General features: G+C 42.1%; 1 long non-coding RNA gene and 1 pseudogene across 1 annotated transcript; one reads left to right on the top strand and one right to left on the bottom strand.

Annotated features, from left to right (window-relative positions):
* Positions 1 to 4,125: 4,125 nt before the first annotated feature.
* Positions 4,126 to 6,642, bottom strand: LOC145526904 (uncharacterized). The gene is made up of 2 exons (XR_014069289.1): positions 5,820 to 6,642; positions 4,126 to 5,771 (listed from the first exon to the last, which is right to left on the bottom strand). It is a non-coding gene; the product is annotated as an uncharacterized LOC145526904 (long non-coding RNA).
* Positions 6,643 to 7,155: 513 nt separating this feature from the next.
* Positions 7,156 to 8,157, top strand: LOC145526901 (tricarboxylate transport protein, mitochondrial pseudogene; annotated as a pseudogene).
* The last annotated feature ends 3,211 nt before the right edge of the window (positions 8,158 to 11,368 follow it).

Genomic DNA, 11,368 nt, shown 5'->3' with positions numbered 1-11,368 from the left:
CCAGCCCATGATGCACTGTTATGGAAGCTCTAGCAAACTAATAAAATCCACTAGTGGTTCAGATGGGGACCCCATGGAAGGGAGCTTATTTTGGTTTTCTTACTAGCAACTTCTCTTAAAAAGGGCTTCCCTGATAGCTCAGTTGGTAAAGAATCCACTTGTAATGCAGGAGACCCCAGCTGGATTCCTGGGTTATGAAGATCCACTGGTGATGGGCTAGGCTACCCACTCCAGCATTCTTGGGCTGCCTACAGTGTGGGAGACCTAGGCTTGATCCCTGGGTTGGGAAGATCCCCTGGAGAAAGGAAAGGCTACCCACTCCAGTATTCTGGCCTGGAGAATTCCATGGACTGTATAGTCCATGGGGTCACAAAGAGTCAGACATGACTGAGAGATTTTCACTTTCACTTTCTCCCAAGAGTATCATCCAGATGGTCAAAGATACCCACGAGCAGGAGAGGGAGGAAGGTAGCGAGCTATAAGTGAGAGGAAATTGACTCTGGAGAACTCTAGCAGTATGAAAATCCATTAAATTTTCTCACAAGAGAAAAGTAAACTTAGCATTTACTATACTCAGGAAACAGCAATGCTAGATGATAACTATGCAAGGTGAACAAAATGCTTTCTACCTTCTCAACACTCGCTCCTGACCCTAGGATGAGGGGTGGGGCTGAAATTAGCAGATGGGGGAAGGGAACTCCTGGAGTACTGGAAGGAAAAATTAAAAAGGTCATCCACACCATCCTTTCTCATCACAGGTGTCTCCATACGGAGTAAACCTGATCTGAGCAATATTGTTGTTGTTCAGTTGCTCAGCCGTGTCCAGCTCTTTGTGATTCCGGGATCTCAGCAATGCAGAGACAAAAAACGGAATGAAGATTGGAGATGGGTGCCAAAGTGGGCTGGACTGTCTATAACCATCTTTGGAAGGAAATGGGAAGGCCTAGGGGTACAGCCCAAGACTGAATCCAGAGGTGGGAAAACACATGCTACTTCAGAGGGTGAGTCTAGTTGAATGATGGTGAGCAAGACTGAAGATACTTAGCAAAATCCATAACTTTCTGAAATCAGATACAACAGATTAAATCAAGGGTCCCCAACCTCTGGAATCTAATGGCTGATGATCTGAGATAGAGTTGATGTAATAACAATAGAAATAGAGTGCACAATAAATGGAATGTGCTTGAATCATCCTGAAACCATTGTCATTCATGATACCCATCCCTGATGCCAACAAAGTTGGGGATTACTGGATTAAATACCAAAATAGCATGTGATCAATATAAGAGATTTATTACATAATGATTCAGATCAATAGCTTTCTAGCTTATGTGACTATAAACAAAGGATCACCGACCCTTCTGCTTCCAAACGTTTCCCTTAATTCACACATTTCTTCATTCTTTATTATTCACTCAGCAGATAGTTTTTAAATGTGTGCTATATGCTAGGCTTCATGCCAGGCTCTGGCAATACAATGGTGAACAAATGAAAGCCGTATTTGACTTCAAACATTACAGTCAAATGAGAATTGCTGGTATTACTTTACCATGGTGATGCAGAGGATAAAATAAGTCACTTATTCAGCCTCAGACAGCAAAAAATTCACACAGACTCCCCTAAATCTTGGGCTGCTAAACTCAAATCCTGCATTCTTTCTATTATTGCACTTGGCTCTCACTCAACTTGAAAATTTATTACAATTGAGTGTTAGTAGAGCCTTCTTATACAATATTATCGAAAGTTTGAAGTAAAGCTTGTTCTATGCCATGAGCTATCTATGTGTCCCCTGGTATATAAACACTTACCAGAAACAGGTTTGCCACAATAGTGTTTAGATTAAGTTATTGCTATGGCTTCCTCAAACTGTAATTTTTTATGTTGTAAGATTTGATAAATTGATCCAAATATTGATAATAAAAGAACTTAGCTTTGAAGGTATTGCTGTTGGGTCACAAATTTCATTAGAACAAAGACAGGAAGATATAACTGAAGTTATTATTCATAATATTAGATTAGAAAATGAGAGTACAATTTACATTGGGTTAAAATTTTGGAAACAATGATATATTATGATTATTTTCTTTTAGCACTTTAAAAACATGAAATTACAATGACTGCATTAGTAGGAGGCTGTTAATATTAAGATTATATTTTATCTTTAGCCAGAATAATTTTGATAATTATTGTTGCCACTGCAAATACTCTTTTCAAACTCTAAATTTCTTTTATTATGGTAGCTAAGATTATGAGTATCAGTATTTTCCATAAGATAACTGAAGATCTTGGCTATTAAAGAGGAAATTTTTCAACTGTTTTTATATAAAGTCACTGTTATTCTCTGAGACCCATAGAAGTGACACATTAAGTCCTTATTGGAAGGTGTTATACTTAGAATGGAAAGTTCCCTTGATAATCTAAACACATTATTTAAAAAGGAAAAAGCCTAACTATTTATGGAGCAAATATTTTGCCTTTTTTTCAATTCACCAGCTTCCTCACCACCCTGAAGAGAATAAAGCTAAAGGTACAAGATAGTTGCTATTTAATAAATAATTGTTGAATAAATTAGTTAGTAGGCAGCATAAAAAGAAAATATATTCCAGGGAACTTAACTAGTTCATGTTTAGTACCAGTAGTTTAGGGAAATGCATCAGTATGTATATTTCTCATTCACTCAACAAAGCATTAGCTCATTCAACAGTATTTCTTATTATCAAAACAGAGGTCTTAGCCCTGGAAACAGAAGAATAAAATAGAGGTTGACTCAGATTAAAAGGTGACTCTTAAGGCAGAAAAATGTGAAGATAAACGATGTTCAATGTTAAGTCGACCAGTCATGTCTGACTCTTTGTGACCCCATGGACTGTAGCCCGCCACATTCCTCTGTCCATGGGATTCTCCAGGCAAGAATACTGGAGTGGTAGTCATTCCCTTCACCAGGGAATCTTTTTGATTCAGAGATCAAACCAGGGTCTCCTGCATTTCAGGCAGATACTTTACTGTCTGAGCCACTAGGGAAACCCTGGCAGAAAAAAGTGAAAATACGATGTTACAATTACTATAATACAAGTATCTAGCTTTCAAAAGTAAGTGTTGCTAATACTGCTTCTGTGAGTGTCAGAACAGATAGGAAAGCTCTTAGAAGATGAAAATGCTAATGAGGGAAGTGGAGAGAATTCTGGTCAGTGGCAAGAAAGGGCACAAAGACATGAGTATTGTTCATGATCGGTTAAAAATGAAAATTTGAGCTTAACTAAAGCTTACTTGGGACCTAGTGTATTAATCTGCTCCAGCTGCCATAATAATATACCATAGGCTGAGTAGTTTACATAACACAAATTTATTTTCTCACAGTTATGGAGGCTAAAATTCACAAATCAAGGTACCAGCCAGTTTAGTTCCTGGTGAGAGATGTCTTGGTATGTAAAGAGTGCCTTCTCACTGTGTCCTCACAGGGCGGAGAAAAGTCACTTACCCTGTTGGATCAGGGCCCCACACTTACGACCTCACTTAACCTAATTACCTCTTAAAGACCTCACCTTCTAACACAGTCATGCTGTGGGGTCAGAGTTTTAACATACGTAGAGATACAATTCAGTCCATGGCACCTGCCATGTAAGAACTTTTGTTGTTGTTCGATTGTGTCCAACTTTTTGCAACCTCATGGACTGCACCACACCAGATTTCCCTGTACTGCACCATCTCCTGGAGTTTGTGCAAACTCATGTCCGTTGAGTCAGTAATGCTATCCAAACATTTCATCCTCTGCTCCCGCATTATCCTCCTGCCCTCAATCTTTCCCAGCATGAGGGTCTTTTCCAATGAATCAACTAGAATTCCATCACCTCCACTAGCTTTGCTCATAGTGATGCTTCCTAAGACCCACTTGACTTCACACTCCAGGATTCTGGCTCTAGGTGAGTGACCACACCATCATGGTTATCTAAGTCATTAAGACCTTTTTTGTACAGTTCTAAGGAAGTACATATTTTAGCTCAAAGAGAAAACTCAGGCCAGCCTGTGAAAGGATTATGTTCCACTTTTATTTTATTTCTTTCTGTTCTCAAAGTTGCTTTATTTACATCATACAACACAGATATCAATATTATGATCACTGTCTCCTTTCTTTTTTTAATTTATTTTTAATTGGAGGATAATTGCTTCACACTATTGTGTAAGTTTCTGCCATATATCACCATGAATCAGCCAGCCATAAGCATACATATGTCTCCTCCCTCTTGAACCTTCGTCCCACCTCTCACACCATCCCACCCCTCTAGGTTGTCACAGAGCACTGGATTTGAGCTCCCTGTATCATATAGCAAATTCCCATTGGCTATGTATTTCACATATGGTAATGTATATGTTTCAACGCTCTTCTCTCAATTCATCCCACCCTCTCTTTCCCTCGTTGTGTTCATTAGACTGTTCTCTATGCCTGCATTTCCATTGCCACCCTGCAAATGAGTTCATCAGTACCACCTTTCTAGATTCCATGTGTGTGTATGTGTGTGTGTGTGTATGTGTATTCAGTCATGTCTGACTCTTTGCAATGTACCACAACTTCTTCATCCATTCATCTGCCGATGGACATCTAGGTTGCTTCTATGTTCTAGCTATCGTAAATAGTGCTGCTATGAACATTGTCTTCTTCACTTATGGTTTCCTCAGGGTATATGCCCAGTAGTGGAGTTGTAGAGTCATATGGCAGTTTTATTCCTAGTTTTTCAAGGAATCGCAATACTGTGTTCCATAGTGGCTGTATTAATTTACATCTCTACAAACAATACAAAAAGAATGCCTTTTCTCCACACCATCTCCAGGATTTATTGTTTGTAGATTTTTTGGTGTATGACTGGTATGAGGTGATACCTCATTGTAGATTTATTTGCATTTCTCTAATACTGAGCAATGTTGAGTATCTTTTAATGTATGCATTAGTCATCTGTATGTCTTTGGAGAAATATTTCTTTAGGACTTCTGTTAACTTTTTGATTGGGTTGGTTTTTTTGTTTGTTTTTTGTTTTTTTGTATTGAGCTGAATGAGCTGCTTGTGTATTTTGGAGACTAATCCTTAGTTGTTTCATATTATTTTCTCCCATTCTGAGGGTTGTCTTTTTTACTTTGTTTATATTTTCATTTGCTGTCCATAAACTTTTAAATTTAATTAAGTCCTATTTGTTTATTCTTGTTTTTATTTCCATAACCTAGGAGGCAGGCCATAGAGGATCTTGCTGTGATTTATGTCAGGAAGTGTACTAACTATGTTTTCCTCTAAGAGCTTTACAGTTTCTGGTCATAAATTTAAGTCTTTAATCTATTTTGAGTTTGTTTTTGGGTATAGTGTTAGGAGGTGTTCTAGTTTCATTGTTTTACATGTAGCTATCCAGTTTTCCCAGCACCACTTATTGAAGAGGCTGTCTTTTCTCCATTGTATATGCTTGCCTTTTTTGTCAAAGATAAGGTGCCCATAGATGTATAGGTTTATCTCCAGGCTTTCTGTCTTGTTCCATTGGTCTCTATTTCTGTTTTTGTGCCAGTACCATACTGTCTTGATGACTATAGCTTTGCAGTGTAGTGTGAAGCCAGGAAGGAAACTTGCCAGTTGTGTAGACTTAGTATGGTCGAATGGTTTGGAGGAAAGCAAAGTCCACCCAAAGACAGATGAATAAGCTGAGGAGTAGAGGCTAAGAAGACTTGAAAGATGAAAAGTCATTGGGAGTAGACCAAGTGCGTGGCTTGGATCCCCAACCTGGGAAACAGAAGGACTAAGGATCACCAGATCCTTGTATCCCCAGCCTGAGAAACAGATGGACCAATGCTGATGCTTTTAAATGAGGCAGCAAATGCCAGATGGGAATAGAATCAAGAGGGATGCATTAAGCAAGTTTGAATAAGATGACTCTGAGCTAACTTTATACTTTAACAGAGCAGGGTATCTTACAGACAACTGAATATACTACTCTGGAGATTCCAAGAGATAAGAACCAGAGACAGAAGTTCTATGGAACTTTGAAAGCGTAATAATGGACTTCCCTGGTGGTCCAGTGATTAATAATCTGCCTCCCAATTCAGGAGACGCAGGTTCAATGTATGTATGTTCAGGGAACTAAGATTCCCCCATGTTGCAGGGCAACTAAGTCCATATGCCACAGTTGCTGAGACCAGACACCCTAGACCTGAGCTCTGCAACAAGAGAAGCCCTTGTGCTGCAACTAGAGAAGCCTGCATACCTCAACAAAGACCCAGAGCAGCCAAAATAAATAAATAATAATAACAAAGTACAAAAAGAAAGAGGAACCTAAGTAAATTAATTTAGAAGTCCTAAGAGATAGGAAAAGACCCAGAAAGCAAGGTGGCATGATGGTCAAAGGAGAGCCCCATTTCAAGCATGATGTCTATCTCAAATGCCCTGGAGATGTTATATAACACAGTGGGAGAGTGCTTACCCTTCCTCTCTCTCTCTTGAGGTCTGCCTAACTGCATGGAGTATGTACTTTCTTCTTCTTCATGTTCATTCAAGGAGAAGTGGCACTATTATGCATCATTGCCTGTGCCTGGGTGGGGAAGACGTTCTAACTCAGGAAGGAAGTGTTAGCAAGTCCTATTTGGTCTGGCAACTAGCCATGCCCTTCAGTATGAGCTTCATCGGTGTGTAAGTTGATAAGTCGATCCCTATTTGCCTAATCTCCATATCTTTCTCTCAAAAGGTTATAAATTTGGATAAAAAAAAGGGGGTGCTCTTTACTGGGTCCACTTAAACTTCCATATTTAAAATTGAGAGAAATAGAATTTGAGCAAAAGTGATGCTTCCACAGCAAACTTCAGCAAACTCAAGGGAATACTAAAGATATTTACAAGGAGTTAATTAATAGGTGTACATATGGCAGCAAAAACACTTGGCAGAAGCTTATGTTTGAATACATCACAGAGCTAATCCACTGTAAACAATGTTGATTTAGCTTTCAGAAAATATTTTAATGGAACTGAGTCTTAAGTAAGCTTACTCGTTGATAGCACTAAATTAAATAGGTTCCTTTAAGAATATGTACAACTGAGCGCAAGAGCTCGGACCCGAGGCCGCGGCCGCCGCCGCCGCCGCCGCCGCCGCCGCCGCGCCGCTGCCGCCGGGCCCCTGCCCCACCCGCCCGCCATGGCCGCACCCCGCGCTCTGGCGGCCGCCGCGCCCGCGCCCGGGAAGGCCGCACTCACTCACCCGGAGAAGGCGATCCTGGCAGGCGGCCTGGCGGGCGGCATCGAAATCTGCATCACCTTCCCCACCGAGTACGTGAAGACGCAGCTGCAGCTGGACGAGCGCTCGCACCCGCCGCGCTACCGGGGCGTCGGGGACTGCGTACGGCAGACGGTCCGCAGCCATGGCGTCCTGGGCCTGTACCGAGGCCTCAGCTCCCTGCTCTACGGCTCTATCCCCAAGGCGGCCGTCAGGTTCGGGACGTTCGAATTTCTCAGCAACCAAATTCGAGACGCCCAGGGACGGACGGCTGGACAGCACGCGCGGGCTGCTGTGCGGCCTGGGCGCCGGAGTGGCCGAGGCCGTGGTGGTCGTGTGCCCCATGGAGACCATCAAGGTGAAATTCATCCATGACCAGACCTCTGGCAGCCCCAAATACCAAGGATTCTTCCACGGGGTCAGGGGGATCCTGCGGGAACAAGGGCTGAAGGGAACATACCAAGGCCTCACGGCCACCGTACTGAAGCAGGGATCCAACCAAGCCATCCGCTTCTTCGTCATGACCTCCCTGCGCAACTGGTACCGAGGGGACAACCCCAACAAGCCTATGAACCCGCTGATCACTGGTGTGTTCGGAGCCATCGCGGGCGCAGCTAGTGTCTTCGGGAACACTCCACTGGACGTGATCAAGACCCGGATGCAGGGACCGGAAGCCCACAAGTACCGGAACACGTGGGACTGCGGCCTGCAGATCCTGAGGAACGAGGGACTCAAGGCGTTCTACAAGGGCACTGTCCCGCGCCTCGGCCGTGTCTGCCTGGATGTGGCCATCGTGTTCATCATCTATGACGAGGTGGTAAAGCTTCTCAACAAAGTGTGGAAGACGGACTGAGCCCCAGGGTGTGCGTGCGGGCTGCCCCCAGCGCCCCCTTCTTAGGATTCCAGTGCAGTCGCGCCAAAAGGCCCCTTCCCTGTCCCACGTAGTCCATGGCCTGGGTGTCCCCTGTGGCCGTCGGGTCCACACGGCCTCTGTGGTCTGTACACCACCGCCACAGTGTCTGTGTGTCCAGCTGAGACTGGGTGTCCCTCTGGCCTGTGAATCTGTGCCCACTTGTCCACGTGTAAAAAACAAACAAACAAACAAACAAAAAGAATATATACAACTGACGCTATTAAGATGGAATCAGATAAAATGTTTAGGCCACTTTTAAAAGACATATCCTCCACACAACCTTATTACCCCTTACTTGCCCTCTGAAGTCCTGAAAGTATCCTCAATCCAATTTCCAGACAATACTGAAACCAGCATAAGTCCCAAGTGAATGAAATAAATGGCTTAATGGCATCCCAGGATCTTTAAACAATCATCATCCACTCCAATCACATTCACTTAGAACAAAGGTGTGCTGCTTGGAGCTTCCTCTCCTACACAATGAGTTTGAATTCTGACTTCCAAACACTAAGCTGACAGCTTCAGTCTCTTTCTTTTTTCCCTCAAAATTTTACTCACATGTTTTTCATGAAAATCAAATAATCTACTCTGTAAGATAAAAAGTCTCCCCAACTAAGTTGCCTCTTCTCTCCTTCACTTTGAGAAGCTACTTTAATTGGATTCATTTCTTCTCTTTCTAGAACCATGTCTTCATCTCTGCTACATTCCTGGTCTCCCTCTCTTTCTTCTGTCTTCTGTTAGAAGCCGTTCTGGAACTGCTGCCGGATGACAAAGTCACGGTACCACTCAAGAAGAAACTGCAAAGAGGTTTCTCTCCAGGATCGGAACCTTCCCTCCTTCCTGTTTCTATGCTTTTGTTGTGGCTAACTCTGTTTCATTCTTTGATGGCTGGAGTTGTAGGGGCTTCCATGATGAGGTCACGAGAGTCCAGGAAAAAGAAAAATGATCCCTTGTCCCAGAGAGACATTCCAAAAATGATTAAGCCTACTGGGGCCCCTGGCTGGTGGGTCCCTAACACTTAGCCAGGGAATAAGGCCATGTTCATTTGGAAAACAAGCCCTAAGCCTATTGTGACCTGGCCTCATGAGGAGATTATTATTGATGACTGGAAAGCTTGGGTCATGTATCAGGGAAAATTATAGAAACTAAGACAATTGCCTTTTCTCATAAAGATTGGGATGCTAGAGATATTTGTGCCCCTTAGAATCTAAGTGTAAACAGAAAGAAATATATGAATTGTATTGTAAATGGTTTCAAGGTAAACTGCAAAAGACTTCTCCCTGCCAGAAAGTCTTGTGGTATGTGGGTGGATGGTAAACAAACCACCACTGACAATGGCTGTACTATGAGAAATTTTGTCCTTAGACACCACTATAGTACTTATTCACTGAAGCAAGATGCTGTATTCGCTGTAGTAGCAGGCTGTACAGAACAAGTAGATGGAATAATATTATTCATAGACTATGTTTTAGTAGAATAAAAATAGGTTTCGGGGTAAACATGTAACCATAATGTGACAAAGGACTAGGAAAAAACTTTTAACACGTTTTAGAATCAGGGGATGTTGATCTGAACGGAAAAATATTGTAAGAGCCGTTACGTAGAAGAACATGTGCTATATAAAGAGAGACTAAAGCAATAAAGATTATGGTCCTCAGGCCATCAAAAAAAAAAACTGTTTCTTTCTTTCCTCTCGCCGACACCGTTCGTCCCTTGGGTACCCCTGGACCAGCTGGAGCAGGACTCTGGCAGTCTTCAATTATGTAAGAGCCTTCTCCCCCAACAACCTGCCCTGGTCTTGTCTGTCCTCTAACTACTGTCTATTCTCTCAATTTCCCTTTATTGTTCTGCCTTTACCCCAAATTAGTTGTCTACATTCAAAGCCAAGTATAATTCTTCTCCAATTGTAGTACTTCTTTACCTCACTTTCACCAAGAACATCAGTGTGTTGTTATTTTTTTGTACAAGGTAGATGCTCAGTAACTACCTAGTAATTACTAGAAATTGTTTTTGCTGATCCATCAAAATGGGGTAACCTGATACGACTGAGGTTAATTACATTTTGATGTGAATACATCTTAATTTTACACAATGCCATATGTTATACATGCATGCTAAGTCGCTTCAGTCATACTCACTCTTTGTAACCTTATGGACTGTAGCCCACCAGGATCCTCTGTCCATAGGAGTCTCAAGGCAAGAATACTGGGGTGGGTTGCTATTTTCCCCTCCAGGGGATCTTCCCAAGCCAGAGACTGAACTATGTCTCTTAAGTCTCCTGCACTTGTGGGTGGGTTCTTTACCACTAGCGCCATCTGGGAAACTACATATCAATAAACTTGAATGAAAAAGTGAAAAAATAAGTAAGTTACTATTAAAAAAAAATCAGTGAAAATTAATGAAACTCACTGACTAAAAAACTATTAAAAAAAATACTTGCATCTAAAAAGGCATGTGGCACAGAGCGGGTGCTTACTGAATAAATGGGTATATTCATGATGGACATGATTTAGCACAATTCTCAGCCAAAGTTCTCAGGGACTCGTCTTATCCTCACATTTCAACGTGTATTTATAAAGAAAGCTGAGAGCTGAAGAATTGATTCTTTTGAACTGTGGTGTTGAAGACTCTTGAGAGTCCCTTGGACTACAAGGAGATCAAATCAGTCAATCTTAAAGGAAATCAGTCCTGAATATTCATTGGAAGGACTGCTGCCAAAGCTGAAACTCCAATACTTTGGCTGCCTGATGCGAAGAATTGACTCATTGGAAAAGACCCTGAAGCTGGGAAAGATTGAAGGCAGGAGGAGAAGGGGAAGACAGAGGACAAGATGGTTGGATGGCATCACTGACTTGATAGACATGAGTTTGAGCAAGCTTTGGGAGTTGGTGATGGACAAGGAGGGCCTGGTGTGTTGGGGTTCATGGGGTCACAAATAGTCGGACACGACTGAGCAACTGAACTGAACTGATGAGAAAAAGTGCGATCTGTTAATCTGTCTATACTGTATCAATATGAAACTGCTTTCTTAAAGGAAAAAAAAAATGCTGAATGCATATGAGATACATTCACCAAGGTCTTCATCATTATCCTGCATCACAAGTGACCAGGCTATTGTGATGGTCACAGTAAACATGGAGACCAGACTGATTACCAGGAAAGCTGGTAAGTTAACAGAGATCTCCAATGAGGTCATGAAAGAGGAACAGGGTTATTTTGGG

The sequence above is a fragment of the Giraffa tippelskirchi genome, chromosome 11, assembly GCF_054371585.1.
Source record: "Giraffa tippelskirchi isolate mGirTip1 chromosome 11, T2T-mGirTip1v1.2.pri, whole genome shotgun sequence".
Classification (NCBI taxonomy): Eukaryota; Metazoa; Chordata; class Mammalia; order Artiodactyla; family Giraffidae; genus Giraffa; species Giraffa tippelskirchi.
This window is presented reverse-complemented; position numbering and strand designations above follow the sequence as displayed.